An 8,112-nucleotide genomic window follows, 5' to 3' on the forward strand; every position below is an offset into this window, starting at 1 on the left:
TGGGATTACAGGCATGCGCCACCATGCCCAGCTAATTTTTTGTATTTTTAGTAGAGACGGGGTTTCACCATGTTGACCAGGATGGTCTCGATCTCTTGACCTCGTGATCCACCCACCTCAGCCTCCCAAAGTGCTGGGATCACAGGTTTGAGCCACCGTGCCCGGCTCTTTTTCCAGTTTTTTAAGGTGGAAGGTTGGGCTATTTATTTGAGATTTTTCTTCTTTTTTATTTTTTAGAGTTTTGGGTTCACAGCAAATTGAGTGCAAAACACACAGGGTTCCCATATAACACACAGCCTTCCTACTGTCAGCTTCCCTCACCACAGTGGTATGTTGCAATCAGTGAATCTACATTGACACATTATTATCACATGAAGTCTACAGGGTTTACCTTTGATGTACATTCTATGGGTTTTTTTGTTGGTTTTTGCTTGAGATGGGGTCTCAGTGTGTTACCCGGGCTGGAGTGCAGTGGCATGATCTCAGCTCACCACAACCTCCGCCTCCTGGGTTCAAGTGATCCCACCTCAGCTTCCTGAGTAGCTGGGACCTCAGCTGCATGCTACCATGCCCAGCTAATTTTTGTATTTTTAGCAGAGATGGGGTTTCACCACGTTACCCAGGCTGATCTCCAACTCCTTGGCTCAAGAGATCCACCTGCCTTGGCCTCCCAAAGTGCTGGGATTACAGGCGTGAGCCACCATGCTGATGATTCTATGGGTTTTAACAAATATAATGACATGTATCCCCCATTGTAGTATCACGCAGAATAGTTCACTGCTCTGAAAGTCCTCTGTGCTCTGCCTATTCATCCCTCTCTCCCCTTTAACTCCTGTCAACCACTGATCTTTTTACTGTCTCTATAATTTTGCCTTTTCCAGACCATTATATAGTTGGAATCGAACAGTAAATATTCTTTTCAGATTGCCTTCTTCCACTTAGCAATATGCATTTAAGTTTTTCCTATGTCTTTTCATGGCTTGATAGCTCTTATGGATTTGGGGTTTTTCTTGTTTTGTTTTTGAGACAGGGTCTCGCTTTGTCACCCAGGCTAGAGTGCAGTGGTGCAATCTTGGCTCACTGCAACCAACACCTCCTGCGCTCAAATGATCCTCCCACTTCAGCCTCCCATGTAATTGGGACTAGAAGCACGCACCACCAAGCTTGACTAATCTTTGTATTTTTGGTAAAGACTGGGTTTTGCTATGTTGCCCAAGCTGGTACCGAACTCCTGGACTCAAGCGACCCACCTGCTTTGGCCTCCCAAAGTGCTGAGATGACAGGCATGAGCCACCACACCCTGTCTTTGGGTTTTTTTTTTTTTTTTTTTTTTTTTTTTTTTTTTTTATATCACCAGATGATTTATGAAAGTTGATGGATCAGTTGGCTGTCAGCAAAAGTGAAAAACTGTCAAGCCCCTTTGAAGACTGTTACTATTAAGGAAACAAAACAGTGTTGACACCAATGTTTTTTTTGAAACAGGATCTTACTCTGTCACTCAGACTGAAGGGCAATGGTGTGATCTCGGCTCACTGCAGCCTCTACCTCACAGGTTTAAGTAATTCTCTTGCCTCAGCCTCCTGAACAGTTGGGATTGCAGGTGCCCACTGCCATGCCTGGCTTATTTTGTGTTTTTAGTAGAGACATGGTTTCACCATGTTGGCCACACTGGTCTTGAACTCCTGACCTCAAGTGATCTGCCTGCCTTGGCCTTCCAAAGTGCTGGGATTACAGGTGTGAGCCACCACACCCAGCCTAGGCTAGATTTTTGAGGGAGAGGCCATCTTTTTTTTTTTTTTTTTTCTTTTTCTTTTTTTGCCACAGGGTCTCACTCACCCAGGCTGGAGAGCAGTGGCACAGTCTTGGCTCACTGCAGCCACTGCCTTCTGGGCTCAAGCTATTCTCCCACCTCAGCCTCCCGAGTAGCTGGGACCACAGGCACCTGCTAGCACGTCCAGCTAATTTTTTTTGTTTTTGTAGAGATGAGGTTTTGCTATGTTGCCCAGGCTGGTCTTGAACTCCTGAGCTCAAATGATCCTACCCGCCTCAGCCTCCTAAAGTGCTGGAATTACAGGTGTGAGCCACCATGCCTGGCCTTAACTGTTTGACTTAAGTTTGAAGATGGTTATTGGTTTGAAATATATATAGTGCTTATAAGAGTTTTCACTTAAGTAGTTTAAAACAATGATTATAAGATTAGAATGTGGCAAAATAAAATTTTGTCCCTTTAATACAAATTCATTGTCAAGTCATTCACTAAATAATGATTGGGTAAAGAACTATTTTGGTCACAAATATCCTAACTCATTATTATGCTTAGAAATATACTCTCTCTTTTGGGAAACAACATGATTTACTTTTAAAAAAAGTATTTCATGGTTTTGCCTGATTAGGTGAGGTCAATATTTTGTCTTACTGTAGATATTTGCTATTTTTGGTGAACATTTCTTTTTAAAAATGGTTGAGCTATGACCCAGGTTTTTGAAACTGTACCAACACATTACCAGTGTAGCTTTATACAAATATGTCCCCACATTTGTCAGTTTGCACTTATTGCTAGTCTGTACCATATTTAATGTGATAGTGGAGGTCAGAGGTATACTTATATAATTATGCACTTTTCAGTTTCCTTTAATCATTAGTAAAGGTGATCAACGTAGTTTTATATGATTTGACCCAGGAGTTTATGTCATTTGAAGTAATGCTAAAGCCCTCCTAACTTTGCAAAGATGCATTCTCAAGTTGTTAATTTGGGAAGTTATTTTACTTGCAGCCAGTTAGATAAATGTTTCTGTCAACTCTGTCCAGTGACTTCTTCAAGAAAAAAAGCTTAAAGTGATTCTAGCTTTCTGTTGTAACAGTGCAAAGAGTTTTTCTTCTTTCCTTTTTTCTTTTTTTTTTTTTTTTGCGACAGGGTCTTGTTCTGTCACCCAGGCTAGAATGCAGTGGCATGATTACATTTTACTGCAGCTTCAACCTCCCAGATTCAAGCAATCCTCCTGTATCAGCCTCCCGAGTAGCTGGGACCACAGACGTACACCACCATGCTTAGCCAATTTTTGTATTTTTAGTAGAGATTGGGTTTCACAGTGTTGTTCAGTTGGTGTTGAACTCACTCCTGGGCTGAAGTGATCCGCACACCTGGAATCCCAAGGTTTCGAGAGGCTGCCCACCTTGGCCTCCCGAAGCCTTGGGATTCCAGGTGTGAGCCACTGCACTAGTCCTTTTTTTTTTTTTTTTTTTTTTTAAAGTAAAATACAGCTGGGCGCGGTGGCTCACGCCTGTAATCCTAGCACTTTGGGAGGCTGAGGTGGGTGGATCACCTGAGGTCAGGAGTTCAAGACCAGCCTGGCCATCATGGAGAAACCCCATCTTTAAAAAAAAAGTAAAACACGTTGTCAGAAATCTCTTCATTTTGCATCATTTGTGCAATATTAGTTTTGTTTGTTTTTCCTTAATGTCTTGAGATCCAGGAAAGATGATCTGAAACACAGAATTAGAAACACAGAATTAGACTAAAATCTTTTAGGGAGATTGTGAAGTATTTAGATTTAAAGTCTAGAGTTAATAAGTAATGGCAAAGTTGTAACTAAAAACTTCACAGTGTCAATGACTTAGGATGCATTCATGACTCTTCTCCATTAAGATTTCAAATTAACTTTTAAAAACTAGGTACCTCCGCCGGGCGCGGTGGCTCAAGCCTGTAATCCCAGCACTTTGGGAGGCCGAGGCGGGTGGATCACGAGGTCAAGAGATCGAGACCATCCTGGTCAACATGGTGAAACCCCGTCTCTACTAAAAATACAAAAAAATTAGCTGGGCATGGTGGCACGTGCCTGTAATCCCAGCTACTCAGGAGGCTGAGGCAGGAGAATTGCCTGAACCCAGGAGGCGGAGGTTGCGGTGAGCCGAGATCGCGCCATTGCACTCCAGCCTGGGTAACAAGAGCGAAACTCCGTCTCAAAAAAAAAAAAAAAAAAAAAAAAAAAAAAAAAAAAAAATAAAAAAAAAAAAAAAAAAAAAAAAAAAAAAAAAAACTAGGTACCTCCATGAAACATGTATGCATCTTACTGGACACTCCTTTGTCATTTTCCCACTTCTGCCAGATGGGTTTTAATATAATAGGAAGAATTGTTATGATGTCAGCTCCATTGTAGTTTGAACTGGAATGATTCTGTTCTCTTGTCAACTTGAAGAGTCCAGCTGAATCACTTTCTAGTGATTGCCTTTGTTTTTTTATTAAGTGTTCATTTCTACTTGTAATAATCCTGTTAGGATGCATATTAACCAACTATATGTGAAGGCCTGGCTATATGGAGCATAAAATTAGATATGCTTCTTTCCTTTGGCTCACAGTCTAAATTTAGTAGGCGACAGTTTCCTTTCCTAGATGTCATTAAAAATAGAAGATACCCATCTGTCTGGAATGGGTTAGATACACTTCTGCCTACAGGCTGAGAGATGAATTATATAACACTAACTTCCTTTTAGCCCCAAGTTTCTTAGAAAAATAATGTTTCTCTTTTAATACAGAGGCCAAGAGTGTATAGTTTGAATGTTAACCTTAAATTATCCCATAAGTTTGTGAAACTCTGGAAGACCTAAGAAAATTGAATTTTGAGGAGAAATCACAAAGATAAGGTGAAACAGTATCACTTAAGAAATTGGCTTTGAAGTAAACTCTTTTTCCAGTCCTAGATTTACAGTTTACTAGCTGTGTAAGAAAGTTGTTTAACTTCTCTGAGATTGTAACTTCATTAATGTAGTTGGAATAGTAAGGACTGCTTGTTGAGGAGCAAATTAAATGAGTGAATATTTATAAAGTACTTTTTTGGGTACTTGGGATGTAAAAGACATTTCTAGTAGTGGTTATTGTTGATGTTAATATTATGTCTGGTTCTTTTATTAAAAATCTGCCATCTTGCTGTTAAAAATCTTAATTTAGAGCTCAGGATATAATATGAGGTCAGAATTAAATAGGGAATTCCTAGGAGTATTTGGAGCCCTGGAAGTCATTTAGAAGAGGACTGAAAATCATCCCCAAAGGACTACCTGTGTTAGAGGATGCAGAGGAAACGAACACAGACTGCGAAAAAGCCATCAATGAGGTGAAAGGAGAACCGAGAGAATAATGTCATGAGATTCAAGAAAGACATTGTTTACTGGGTCAAAAAGTTTCTTCAGAAGTTCATTTAAAAATATTTTCGGCTGGGCGCGGTGGCTCACACCTGTAATCCCAGCACTTTGGGAGGCCAAGGCAGGCGGATCACAAGGTCAAGAGTTCGAGACCATCCTGGCCAACATGGTGAAACCCTGTCTCTACTAAAATACAAAAATTAGCTGGGCATGGTGGTGAGCGCCTGTAGTCTCAGCTACTTGGGAGGGCGAGGCAGGAGAATTGCTTGAACCCAGGAGGTGGAGGTTGCAGTGAGCCGAGATCACGCCACTGCACTCTAGCCTGGTGCCTAGTGACAGAGCCAGACTATATACCAAAAAAAAAAAAAAAAATTGGCCGGGTGCGGTGGCTCAAGCCTGTAATCCCAGCACTGTGGGAGGCCGAGGTGGGTGGATCACGAGGTCAAGAGATGAAGACCATCCTGGTCAACACGGTGAAACCCCGTCTCTACTAAAAATACAAAAAATTAGCTGGGCATGGTGGCGCGTGCCTGTAATCCCGGCTACTCAGGAAGCTGAGGCAGGAGAATTGCCTGAACCCAGGAGGCGGAGGTTGCGGTGAGCCGAGATCACGCCATTGCACTCCAGCCTGGGTAACGAGAGCGAAACTCCGTCTCAAAAAAAAAAAAAAAAAAAAAAAAAAAAAAAAAAAATTTTTTTTCAGCACTAGGTGATACCAGGCAGGGAAAGCCTCTGAGGAAACCATTGAATGGGGCAAATAAGAGGTCCTTGTCTTTGAGAGAGTAGAAAAATGGCCGTAGACCTAGACTTGATTAGGCAGAGAAGGAAGCGTGCAATGAGGAAAAGTAGAGGGCAGGCGCGTAAGATGGAACCTCATGAAAATTTAGTTGTATGGAGAGAGGGAGATGAGTTAAGGAACAGGAGAAAGGGTTTGGATAGGGCCGGGCCTGGTGCCTCATGCCTGTAATCCCAGCACTTTGGGAGTCCGAGGCAGGTGGATCACCTAAGGTCAGGAGTTAGAGACCAGCCTGGCCAACATGGGGAAACCCCACATCTACTAAAAATATAAGAATTAGCTGGGCATGGTGGCACACACCTGTAATCCCAGCTACTTGGGAGGCTGAGGCAGGAGAATCGCTTGAACCTGGGAGGCAGAGGTTGCAGTGAGCCGAGATCGCATCACTGCGTTCCAGCCTGGGTGACAGAGCGAGACTCCATCTCAGAAAAGAAAAAACAAAAAAACAGTGTTTAGATTTGTTTGTTTCATTTTGCTAAGAGAAGAAATTGGCATGTTTGAAGGCTGAGGGAGAAGTGAAACTTACTGGTCAGGGAGTAGCTGATGGTCAAGTTGTGGTTGGAGGCAAGTGGAACTGGAATCCAGTGTACCAGTGGTGGCTGGAGGAGCAGCTGTTCTTTGTGAAAGAGGAGGTTGAGGGGAGGGTAAGTTAGATTGAGGCTGGAGGGGAAAATGAGGAAATTTATGTCTAATGGCCTCTTATCTGTTTAATTAGGGAAATGTTAATGAACTCATTATTGGGATAATTAGGATAGATGAATAGATCCTTTTCTACTGCTAAATAAATAAAAGTAGACTTAGGAAAAAGGAATATCATCATTTTCCTATGGAAGCATATATTATTATGACATTAGACCAATGGTTCTCAACTAGGAGTGATTTTGTCCCTCAGGGGACATTTAGTAATGTCTGGAGACAGTTATTTTTGTCACCGATGTGAGGTGTGTTACTGGTATCTAGTGTGTGGAGGCAAGGAATGCTGCAAAACATCCTGCAGCGCACAGGATTGCGCCCACATCAAGGTCTCAGGTGTCCATAGTGTTGGAGTTGAGAACCTTGCCCTAGACCAGTATGTGCCTACAACATACACTTCAACAAAAGCTAAGAAGTTCACATAACAGCTTGATGTATCTATCCCCTTGTGGGAAGTCACAGTATATGTTAGTTTTTTAAAGTCTGAAAAATCCTCAAAAGAAAATCTAAACTGTTTAGCTGACTGACATTTTCCCTGCTCTTTCATAGCAACTGTTAACAAACATACTGAGAAATATATTTAGAGGGAAAGGATGTACCTTAGTCTCTTGGCTGATCAGTACTATGTATTCATCCCTGTATTTCTAGTGTCTGTTACAGTTTCTGGCACATTTTGTGGTATGAAATTGACTCCAGCCTACACCATTCCCCTGAACTCTAGACTCAAAGTTTCAGCTGTCTGTTCTGCATTTTTGCTCAGATGTCCAGTAGCTTCTTACCCCTAACACGCCCAAAGTGGAGCTCCCAGTAGACCCTCAGACCTGTGGTACTTGCAGTCTCTTCTTAGTCAGTGGCTGTTCCATCCTTCCAGTTGCTCAGACCAAAGGCCTTGGAGTCATTCTTCACCTTGTTTTATCCTCTATATCCAGTCCATCAGTTAAGTCTCAGCTCTATCTCTAGGAAATATTCAGCATTTAGCTATTTACCACTCTCTCTACTGATTTAAGCTGTGGCTTGAGTTGTTAGAGCAGGCTTATAACTGGCTTCCTTGCTGCCATTCTTGTCTCCCAATACAGTAGCCAGTGTGATCCTTTTAAAATGTCAATCAAATCATAGCACTCCTTGCTCAAAACGCTCCAGTGGCTCCTCATTTCCCTCAGCATACAAGCTGAAGGCCTTTTGGTGGCCTACATGGCTGTGTGTGAACTGGTTCTTCATTATCTCTCTGACCTCATCCCTTCCTCATCAACCTAAGGCCGGTTCTGCTTCAGTCTAAGTTGGGTTTTTGTTGTTGTTAAGAGACGGGGTCTTACTGTGTCGCCCTGGCTGGATTCAAACTCCTGGACTCAAGCAGCCCCCCTTCTTTAGCCTCCTGAGTAGCTGGGACTGTAGGCGTGCACCACCGTGCCCAGCTCAGTCACAGTTTTTAGTTCAGTGTTTCACTGTAGCTCAGACGCATCAAGCAGGCTAAGTTGGAGCCTGTGCAC

This window comes from Cebus imitator, unplaced genomic scaffold, assembly GCF_001604975.1.
Source record: "Cebus imitator isolate Cc_AM_T3 unplaced genomic scaffold, Cebus_imitator-1.0 Scaffold206, whole genome shotgun sequence".
In the NCBI taxonomy this organism is placed as follows: Eukaryota; Metazoa; Chordata; class Mammalia; order Primates; family Cebidae; genus Cebus; species Cebus imitator.